The following is an 11,913-nucleotide window of genomic DNA, read 5'->3' on the forward strand; positions in this document are numbered from 1 at the left end:
TCCTCACTACGATGAAGTGACAGGTAAAAGTTACCTAATATTATGTTATAAACATTTTAACTTTCACTTAGGTATGTGATACCAAGTTGCAGTGCCTAACATTATTAATGTTGTGCAGAAGCTGCAAAGAAGTGAGGCTAGCATGGAAATGGTGCTAAAGGGTGCACTAGAAGTGTTCAAGTGACTAAGAAAGCTTCATAGTTTTAATTTCGGATTATTTTATGATGATTTTAGACTATTTTCGGTTTTTGGTGAGACAATATTTCGGTTTTCTTGTTTGAATAATGATTTGGATTTTACTTGGCATGGACAAGTGTTGATCCATGATCAAGGTAATAAATTGTTTTCATCTTATGCTAGATACGAGTTAATTTGTTTCATGACATTGATATAAGTAGATCACAAAAGCAAAATTAGATGATTTAAAATATACTTACTTATAACAAAGTAAGGTTAGGTCACACAAACCATTTGCACATCCAAAATAACAAATGGATGGACTCTTATTCTAATTTCATTATAAATCACTTGAGAATTAGAAGTCATGCTTGATAAGGTAAAATGACCAAGTCGCCTTTTAGTTGGAAGGGTGAAAGAGCTAATGACCTTTTGGAACTCATACATATGATGTGTGTGGACCAATAAGTTTAAGAATTAGCGAGAAATTAAACTATTTAATTGCTTTTACTAACGATTTAAGTAACTATACCGATAATTACTTAATGAAATAAAGCTTGGAATCATTGAAAAGTTCAAGAGTTCCAAAATGAAATGTAAAATCAGTTTGAGATAAACAAATTAACACCAAAATATGATTGTTGTGATAAATATTTAACTAAAAAATAAATGATCATCTAAAGGGAATTGTTAAATTAATTCACAATCCAGAAACACTACAATGAAATGTGTGTTAGAAAGAAGGAATCAAACTTTGCTTACCAAGGTTCGTAGCTAAATTAACTTTAATGATTTACAAAATATCGTTTTGAGGATATATATATATATATATATATATATATATATATATATATATAAGAACAACAATTGCAAATACACTAAACAGAAACTTAACCAAAGCAGTTGAAAAGAGATCATAAGAGTTAGGGGCTGGAAATGTTCCAAAATTGTCTTTTCTAAACATGATTAAGGGTTATGGAATCATTGTAAAATGTTTACAAAGATGAAATATTCTCGAGATAGTGTCTTTATAGAAAGAAATCTCAATCTACAAAGCCAAGTAGGAGTAAAGTTAGATCTCGATGAAATTCGAGACGAGCAATAAATGGGCGTGGATAACACTACATCAGAGACGAGAGCGTATGAAATCAGCTTATTTGATATATCATATGTCAAAGCAAACTAATTCAACTAGCGAGGCTTGTATCGTCCTACTTGAATGAAGAGAATAATTCTATTGTTGCTTATACCTATCGTAGTTTACTTGGGATAAAAACAAATAGTTTGTAGAAATTATGAGAAAAGGTGGATTCTAAAATTTTCCTATTGGAATAGTTAGAACCCATACCCTGTAAACAAGCTTTGGGTAAGTGCCAACTCATGAAGTGACTTAAGGGCATGAAACCCATAATAGACTCCATGTCTGAAAAGATGTGTTAATCTATGATAGTCTTACAAATGGGGTCAAACCTATTAGATGTGTAAGCCTATTCGGATCCTTTTAGTGACTGTTGTTTTCGATTACAAAGTTTAGCGTTGGATATAAAAATCACCTTCTTGAAATGTTCTTGATAAAGGATATGTATGTGATACAACCAAAGAGTTTTGAAATCCAAAAATCCTAGAAAATTTTGCAATCATCATAAATTCATTTAATGGATTAAAGTTAGCATCAGGGAGTTGGAACATTCGTTTTGATTAAGCAATTAAACAGTTTGATTTCCTCAAAGAACGAAAAGGAATCTTGTAGAGACAAGAAGTTTAGTGGGAGAAATTGTCTTCTTAGTCATGTATGTAGATGACATAGAGTTCATGTGAAATGACATATCAAAGCTTGAATAAGTCAAATAATGGTTAAGGAGTTGTTTCTATATGAAAGACTTAGGAGATGTTGAGTGCATATTCGGAATCAAGATCCATGAAATGAATCTTGAAGAATGATTGAACAACATCGAGAGACTTATGTTGATAAGGTTCTTGACAAGTTCATGAAGCAAGACTCTAAGATAGGATATCTTCCCATGTTTCATGGTATTACGCTCAGTAAAGCTCAGTGCATTCAAAAGCTAGTGGAGTTGAGTTGTATGGATAGTGTACCTTATGCTTCTGCAAAAGGGTCCATTATATGTGCCATGATATGTAAAAAGCAAGATGTTACATATGACTTATGCATGTGTAGCAGGTTTCAAGAAAATTCAGAATAAGCATACTGAAAGTTAACAAAAGCAAATCCTTTAGTACTTAAGAAGGACTAAAGGAGTGTTTCTAGTTTATGATGGTAAAAGTGAACAAGTTGTCAAAAATTTATACGGATGTAAGTTTTCCAAACAGGCAAGATGACTTTAGATTGTGATCTAGGTACATTTTGTGTCTGATTGGAGAAGGCAGTGAGCTTGAAGAGTTCAAAGCACAACACTATTGCATACTTAATATAAGTATATGTGTATTTAGCAATAGTAAAAGTGGCTAAAGAGGAAGTTTGGATCAAATTTTCATGTGACTAAAAGGATGCCTTTGCCAAAAACAAAGGAGCCAGGGTCTGTAGACACCCAAATGTGTCTCCCTAAAACCAAACCCAGTGATGAATACCTTTCACGTCATTTGATTATCGAACAAAGTGAAAGTGTGAAAAGTCTAGTGATGTGGATGTTTTTATTAAAATATCTCTCTTTATATTTTCAAAAATAATTCTTCTTACACTCTATTTATGAAAATAGCTATTCCAATTTGGTTTGGTCCATGATAAGGGTCCAATAATAGTGTAGTTGGATTGGGCTCGAAAAGAGCTTTCCAATGATATATTATAAGCCCAATTCTGATGAATAATGAGGAAGTTATGGATTAAATTAAATTTGGCCCAAATGAATTTTACATATGGCCCAATGATCTAGGGGAGGACCTATTGATTATTATTCCTAAAGTTATTAGGATTGATTTTAATCTTCTAGAATAATGTAGAAGGTTTCTTTAAATTCTAATGGTATTAGGATTAATAATTATATTTTAAAGAGTTTTATTTTGAATAAAATATGTGATTTGTCACAAACATGATTTTAATCTGATTAACGCTAAATTAACTGCTTAATTTTATTAAGAGGATGGTTCCTCGTGGAAAGTGCATTTTAATTCTGACTTAGTGCAAGATAACAAGTCTGTCCCTAGCGCTAACAGCTGTTGCCTGGCGCTGACAGTTGTCGCCTGGTTCTAAGCCTGTCGTCTGGCGCTATCTCTTGTCGTTGGCGACATGAGGTATTTTATTCCGAATATGACTTGAATTGATTCCGGACTATTTTTTCTATAAATAGGGGTTGTATATCCCCGTTTTTATTTATTCCCAATCATCTCTCTCTCTCTTAAAGCTAGAAGCTTTCTCTCTCTCTATTCTTTTTCTAAACCTTGCCTCTCACAAAATTCCACATTCATTAGCTCTACACACACCTAGCCAAGTTCGAAGTTGCCTTCGCCCTAGACGTGGAAGGTTGATAATTTCTGAGGGTTTGGTCCAAAATCCCTATTTCAATTATATTAATTTAATTTAATTGTTTATATATTTTCCTTAAAGTTACTAAAGCGTGTATTTTGTTATTAGAAAGAGATACGAGGTATCCAAGTAAGTAATTTAACTGTTATTAGGTTGATATAGAAAGCATGCTTTGATTAATTTAATTCCTAGTATCATATTTGAATGTCTTTATGATTCCTAGTATCATGTTTAGGGTAATAACTAATATTTCTAATATCATGTATGTTTATGATGCTTCCTATTTCTTTCCTAATATCATGTTAGTATCATGTTAGGGCTAAAGATTTGATTTTTATTGTTTAGTGACATGCTAGGGTTTGTTATTAATCTTGTTAGTATTATGCCTAGGAGCTTGCTATTATTATTATGCTTTATTGAGATTATTATTATGATGATTATTATGTTGCTTGATATCATATATTATTATTGTTACTGCTTGACCACGCCTTTTATACATGTTTAAAGGGAATTTGTATTTGTAATCACGTTTAATAAGATAATTAATAATCTTGTTTAGGCTAATATGATTATAATTCAAGTGATCGCCAATAATAGATTTGCTTGTGCATTAATATTCAACCAATATAGATTAAACAGGTTTAGGGTTAACCTAAAGATTGCATGTTAGTCAAAAAGCGCACATGAATACGAGAAGGATAAAGTAGAGTCCTATTTTTTAGGGAAAGTTCAATCTCTTTTAGGTTGGATTTGTACCTTCATCCCCGAACATCCAGTCATGGTTCCACACCTATTGGAGTTAGCGATCTCATGGATCGTTAAAGGGTGTAACCTTCACCCTGTGAACGGTTTATAAGTTCCTAAAACTTTTTTGCGACTCTTTTACTCTATCTTCCTTCCCTTTGGACGCCACCATGCTTAAGTGTATGATCATATTGGGTCTCAAGTGTGGGATGCTTTAAATATTCCCTATAGGGTCACATCACAAATCCAAACAAATAGATATGAGATATCATCTCATTTATGAGATCAATGACAAGCGGGGTGTAGTGATCTGCAGAGTTTTATTATGAGTGAGGAATCACTAAACCCCTTCTATAGACTAAGGTATGAGAGTCATATATATTAAAGACTTGAATTTTAGCAAATTATATTAATTCAAGTTGTGTATGTTTTGAGAAAATATATTACATAAGGAATGCATATATTTGCATAATTATGTTTAAACAGAAATTATTATTTCTCTTATTTAATTATGGTTTTGAAAATTGAATAAAATGTCCAAAATAATTATGATTTGATGGACTCATCGGGTTGATGACCTGGTGAATGAAACCCTACAGGTAAACAAAATTCATACTACCTTCGTTAACAGTTATTTGCAACATTTGCCATAAACGGGTGCTATCTATTATGTGCAACAAATCATTTTTTTCCTCTTTTAGTAAGTTTTTTTGCAAGAAATGACCAAATTGCCCTTACTTAACCAATTTAATACCATAATCATTTCACTAACCATACTCAATTATAACACTAACTTTTTTTAGGCAATTATAACACTAACTTAATTCATCTAATCTTCAAAATAATAAATCAAATATGAAAAAAAAAAAAAACCAAATCTCTTGTAAGTCTTCATCTTGTTCATCAAATTTCTCACTCACCTTCATCATCAAAATTTCTCTCTCCTCCTTCATGTTCATCATCAAAATCAAAATTTCTCTCTCCTTTTTCCTTCTTCATGTTCATCATCAAAAATCAAAATTTCTCTCTCCTCCTTCATGTTCATCATCAAAATTTCCTCCATCATAAAAATCTCTCTCCTCCTTCATCTTCCTTATCTTCGGTCCAGAAGATGGTCGCTTGTGGGTTTCATGGGTGTGGTGGTTCTAGACAGCACGAGTTTCGTGGATGGTGGTCTAGGGTTTCGTTGGTGGATCTAGGTGTCGGGGGTCTAGGTTTTATGGATTTCAATTCGTGGGTGGTTTAGGTTATGTGGGTTTCGTGGGTGGTCTAGGTGGTGTTGGGTTTCATGGTGGTAGTGGATTAATTGGGATTAATTCAATTTGTGGGGGTGGTGATTGTTTTCGGTGGGTTTTGGTGGCTGTTTTTGACAGATTTGGTTTCTGTGAATTTTGGTGGTTTCAAGGGGGTTTTGGTGGTGGTTTTCAGTTGGTTCGTGGGTGTTGATGGTTTTCAGTTTGTTCTAGGTTTTTAGTGGTGGTGGTTTTCGGTGGGTTTTGTGGTGGTGATGGTGGTTTTCGGTGGGTTTTGTGGTGGTGATGGTGGTTTTCGATGGTGGTGGCGGTGGTGGTTTCTGGGTTTCGTTAGTGGTGGTGGTGGTGATTCTGGGTTCTGTGGTTGTGATTATGGTTAATTGTTTTTTTTTTTAAAAAAAAAAATTGGATTAATACTTAAGTACTACCCTTATATTTCAATAATCATGGTTAAAATTTTTTACCTAGGAGTCCGCGCTACCCCCCTTTGTTGCAAATAACTTTTAACGGAGGTAGTATATTATTTAAGTTTCTAATTCAAATTCATTAAAGTAGACATAAATGATTTCAATAAATGGACTAGCATGTAAGATTGATTAGATAGCGTAGTTTCACGGGCTATAGGGACATAGTGATGCTCGGTTAATCACTTGGATATGCATGAATGATGCATAATCGAACTATTAACCTACTTTGAAATTAAAGTATAGAGCTTCCGAATATATTAGTGGATTCCTTTGACATGAGTGGAACATTGATTTCATTCAATGGATGTTTGACTATGGTGCAATCAAACGTCTTCTCGTACCTAGAGACTATAAAGGATGTTTCTTGGTTATTTCAAAAGTTGAGAGGGAGCCTTGTTGCTACAAGATTGGATTGAGTCTACCTATTAAATTAAGGGAATGTGTCATGGCCGCTTGAAGAGGGAGAATTCATAAAATACGTGGCCGCGTTCAAAGACATTACTTAGTAATCATTTGGTTTTATAATTCGTTCTTAGATTTCAAGAAATGATTTGTAGATTAATATGTTCTTGACATGTGATGCAATCATATTATCAAATCGACACACATATACTTAAGGAATTTGAATATTGCACACTTCATTCAGACAAGTGGGATATTGAAGGAATTGTGTCTTCGTGGTGTACAATTACTAGATATATAAATGGATCAAATTGTGGAGATAATTAAGTTCGTATTTTGGGTCGTCGTTATATCATAGTTAGAGGTACTAACGATCTTTGGGCGAGTAAAATAGGCCAAAGCCCAGTTGAACAGATCCTATAAGGTCACACAAAGGGCCTAGATCGAGCACGAGAGGATGAGGCCCATGATGGGCCTCATCCCCTATGATGGCCGACCATATGGAGGAACAAGGATAAATTAAGTGATCATTTTGATCAAACCCGACTTAGCAAACACAAAGCCAACCCCTCTCAAATCTCTCTCTCTCTCTCTCTCTCTCTCTCTCTCCCCTCCCCGGCGCCGCTCAAGGTGGTTCATGGTGGTCGGCCTTGTCCGCTAAAGGTAGTGATCGCGGTTCTTCCCCTTGCTTGGACCAACCTAGTATTGGTGGACGGCTCGTTCGAATCCTGGGGACTGAGTAGAGGAGCAACGTTGGGGACTCTATTCTCTTCCTGATTTTCCTGTTGAATAGCTACGTGGAATTCACGCTTCAAAGGTATGATTATGTGTCTTGTGTATTATGCATGCGATCTTGGGATTAGGTGCTTTCTGAATATGATTCATGTTTTCCGCTTTATAATACCTATAAACTCCTACAGGTTACTCGTTTGGTCAGGGTTTACTTGTAAGGGGTTACACGTTCATTCAAGGATTACTTGTTGGGGTACTCGTTTGGTCAAGGATTACTTGTTGGGGGTTACTCGTTTGGTCAAAGGTTACTTGTAGGAGGTTATTCGTTTGGTTAGGGGTTACTTGTAGGGGTTACTTATTATGGGGTTACTTGTTTGGTCAAGGGTCACTCGTCTGGTCAAGCGTCACTCGTTTTGTCAGGAGTAAATTAAAGGGATTACTTATTCAGAGGTTATTTGTTCAATGATTACTCAGTCTGTCAGGGGTAACTCTCACACGGAATTAAATCGCACTAAGCGATTGAGTAAGTAACCCTCAAATAAGTAATTTTTACAAGTAACCCCTGAATAAGTAACCCACACAAGTAACCTCTGCCACACGGTGTGGCCAGCCACATTAAAAAGTTGTTAGAATTAAAGTTTATAACTAGCCGTTTTGGTAAATTATTTAATAAAATTAACCATAGATCTCCCAACTCTAGCTTCAAGAAACGGAGGAAGTATTATTTTAAGTAATATATTAATTAGTTATTTAATTAACACTCTAGGGTGCTTGTTAGCAAGATCAATAATTAAAAAAACAAATTTAGTTTCATTAGCTTTTTAAAATGTTGTTTTTACAAAAACAAAATAAAAACAAAGATAAAAACAAAATAAATAAATAAAAAATAAATAAATATATATATATATATATATATATATATATATATATATATATATATATATATATATATATATATATATATATATATATATATATTGAGGTGGTAATGGTAGTCGGCGGCGGCGTCAGTTGCTATTGGTGCTGAAAGGGGGGGAAGGAGGGTTGGAGACTTGGAGGAATAAGAGATGTGATAGTGGGGCATCAAGAAATAAGGTGTTTCAATGGAAACATGTACGTTAATGGTAGAAAAGTTGGAAACATGTATGTTAATGGTAGAAATAAGGTGTTTCATTGGAGTCAGGAGTGAGCTAAAAGTTAACTATAGTTAGCTACAATTAAATTTTACAATTTTCTTTGTAGAAAATCATCATTATGATCATGTTTGAGAAATTATACAAGCTCATGGCTAGCATTAATAATCGAAAAAAGAAATTGGCTACCAATGAAAAAATTCAAAAGTGTAAGGCTACCAACAATAAGAAATTCCCTGAATGTTATGAATATAGCAGAAGATGCAAACATATCTATCTATATCTATAGGTGCGTTCTCATCTACTTAATTTAAATTCAGTTCATTTTAGCCTCAATCGGTTCAATTCAGTTCAGTTCCTAATTTCCTTCTCTCATAAACAATTCAATTCAGTTAAGTTCAGCTCAGCTCCAATCAGTCCAGTTCAGCTCTGTTCAGTAAATCGGAATAGACCCTAAGTATTTAAGAACACAAACCATCATCCTCAATCAAGCCACATGTTAATTTTATTTTTCACCAATACCACATGTCACCTCATTTAACTTTTCTTTTTGGGAAATTCTCTTTGGTAAACTTGTATTTCTTAGTTTTCTCAGTGGTAAACTATAAAAAAACTTATTATCATTAGTGAACTTTAATTAGTTATAATTATTCAATGGTAAACTTAATGAAATTATAAACTTAACCCTAGTTAACTAAAAACTTTATGACTAATTTAGCCCTTTATTCTTAATTCTAGCTTTCCCCAAAAAAACTTCAACCCAAAAGATACAATTAGCATCTTAACAACCAGAACCACCGCCCAGGTCAGCCACCATAGCCGCCACCGCTACCGCCTTCGTCATCACCACCTAAACCACCGTCCGAACGACATTACCACCAACAACCGACCCAACCTCACCGTTCACCCAACTCGCCCTAAACGCACCCGAAAAAACCTATCCTTCCTTAAATCCACCCATCGAAAACCTATCCTCCCTTGCCGGCTGTCGCATCCTCCACTCCTCCTACTCCCTCGTCGGTCGTCTCATCCCCTCCCCTCCCTCGCCGGCCGAAGCTCCCTCGCCATGTGTGTACTATTTGTCACCGAATATATATCTCATCAGAAAAAAAAAAGAAAAAAAAAAAAAAAAAAACCAAAAAAACAAAATTCTGACCTCCGAAGCATCAATGATGCAGTAGTCAAAGATTATCAACCTAATTGAAGAGGAATTGCATAATTTGGGGAGATTTTGAAGGGAAATACATTGTTTAGGGAGGATAGATTGAGTATTTGAGGGATTGTTCGGGGAGGGGGTGGTGGTTCAAGGAAGAGGAGAGACGCTAGACGCGGCAGGGGTGGGGGCGGCGGCGTGGGTAGGGGCGGGGGCAGGGTGCCGGCCTGTGGGGATTGGGTATTTGGGTGCGAAAGTGAGAAAGGTAAGGAGGAAGATTTTAGAGGAAGATGAACTGATGAAGATGGTGATAGGTTGGGTTTGAGTGAGGGTATTTTAGAAATTTTAGTGTATTAAGTAGGATATTCTAGGAACTTCAAATTTTTTTTTAAAATGTTAATCATGGTTAAGCAATTACATAAAATCATCATTAATGTTACCCTTGAATTAGTTTAGATAATTACAGTTTACCAATGACAATAAGTTTTTTTTTTTTATAATTTACCACTGAGAAAGTTAAAAAATATGAGTTTACCAAAGAGAATTTCCCTTTCTGTTTTTACTCCCTCCGTGTTTTATTAATAAGTGTTACAATTTGACTTTTTTCACTATTCGCATAATAGTTTTTACTTGATTAATTTACCGATATATAAAAACACAAATGTGATTGTATAACATATTTTTGGATTCGTTATATTGTAAAATTTCCTATGACTTTACTAACATATAATTAGATAAATTAATGGTTACAGTAGTGTCTCGACATGCATGTTTGATCAAACTGTAATACTTATAAAAACACGGAGGGAGTAATCCCCTTTCTCATATTAAAAATAAATAAATAAATAAATAATTAAAAAATTAAAAATTAATAAAATACATGTATGATTGTATGAATGTTGTTTGCATGGTGTACTTTTTCCCAATTTAATATTTTCTACAATTACATTCAATTTTCACCACTTCTTCTCCTTTAAAAATTATTCATTTTCCAATAAAAAATCTATTATAAAATTAAAAAATTATATTGTATACCTATAAACAACCCGTGCATTGCACGGGCCAGAAGGCTAGTCTTAATTTAAAAGAAAATCTGTTTTCTATCTTTTTATTTTTTTTTTGAAGAAACGTATTATCTAATCTAAACAAAGAGGTATTTTCCATTTATGAAAATGCCAACATATATTATCCAAATAAAAAGGTTATCAAATTGAAAAATATAATCACCGTAGCAAACATAGACTAACCTTTTTTTTTTTTTTTTTTTTTTTAGATTGAAATTTTAAAAAATGCATCCCTATTTTGTATAATTAATTTCATAGATGTGGTGATAAAATCTATGTTACCTTCTAAAATTTACATTATACACCAGGGTGTATCATGCTCATGGTACACCGGATCAAATTTGTTATTCAAAAAAATAAAAGAAGATAATTTTTAAAGAGAAAATAAAATTTCAAGAGAAAGAAATAAATTTTTTTAGAGAGAAATGATGGCTCATGGTGAATTTAGTCAATCTATGATTGTTGATTTAATTGCACTTGATGATCAATAGATTAATGTTTTTGACAATTGATATTTAATTTTGGATTTTGTCACCAAATGAGAATGTAGTTATTTTCAATTTATATTTCATAATTTTGTTGTTGATGATGATGTTATTATTAGATTATTGTATTTGTTTATGATCATTGTTAACAAATTATCACTAAAAGGATATGTAAATTTTTTATTTTAGTTTTTTTAAAAAAAAATTGTGTTATTTTTGGAGGTTGAAGATGAAATTCATTTGGATTAGGATAAATGTTCTTTTATCAATTTTTTTGATCCATATTCATTGGAAATAATATGTTAATTGAGTTTAATTAATATTATCTTTGGGTCTAAACTATATGTTCTTTGTAGTCACAAACTTTGTTCTTTAGATTTGAAATATGTATTATTTACCTTACAAACTATGTTCACCTAATTGCGTATTTTTTCCAAAAAAAAAAAAAAAAAGATCATCTAATTGTCTATATATATATTTTTTGAAATAAGGATCATAAAGGTTGACGAAGACGACATACTTTTGGAACCTCTTCTATTGATGATTGATTTTTCTATAGATTTAAAGAACATGATAATTTTATTTAAAGAACATTATTTATCCAGCATGTTAAAACATAATTCAGAAATTATTTCACAATAAGTAATGAACATTATGTGACAATAAATGTACATTAAAATTACAATTAAAGAACTAACATAGACATTTAAAAATCGTATAATGATCATCATAATAGATACACATTATGAAGATGAATATTATAACAAAATATAAAAATATACAATTGGTTATTTAGAGATTTTTTTTTAAAAAAAAAAAAGA

The sequence above is a fragment of the Chenopodium album genome, chromosome 6 (genome assembly GCF_948465745.1).
Source record: "Chenopodium album chromosome 6, dcCheAlbu1.1, whole genome shotgun sequence".
NCBI classification, from domain to species: domain Eukaryota; kingdom Viridiplantae; phylum Streptophyta; class Magnoliopsida; order Caryophyllales; family Amaranthaceae; genus Chenopodium; species Chenopodium album.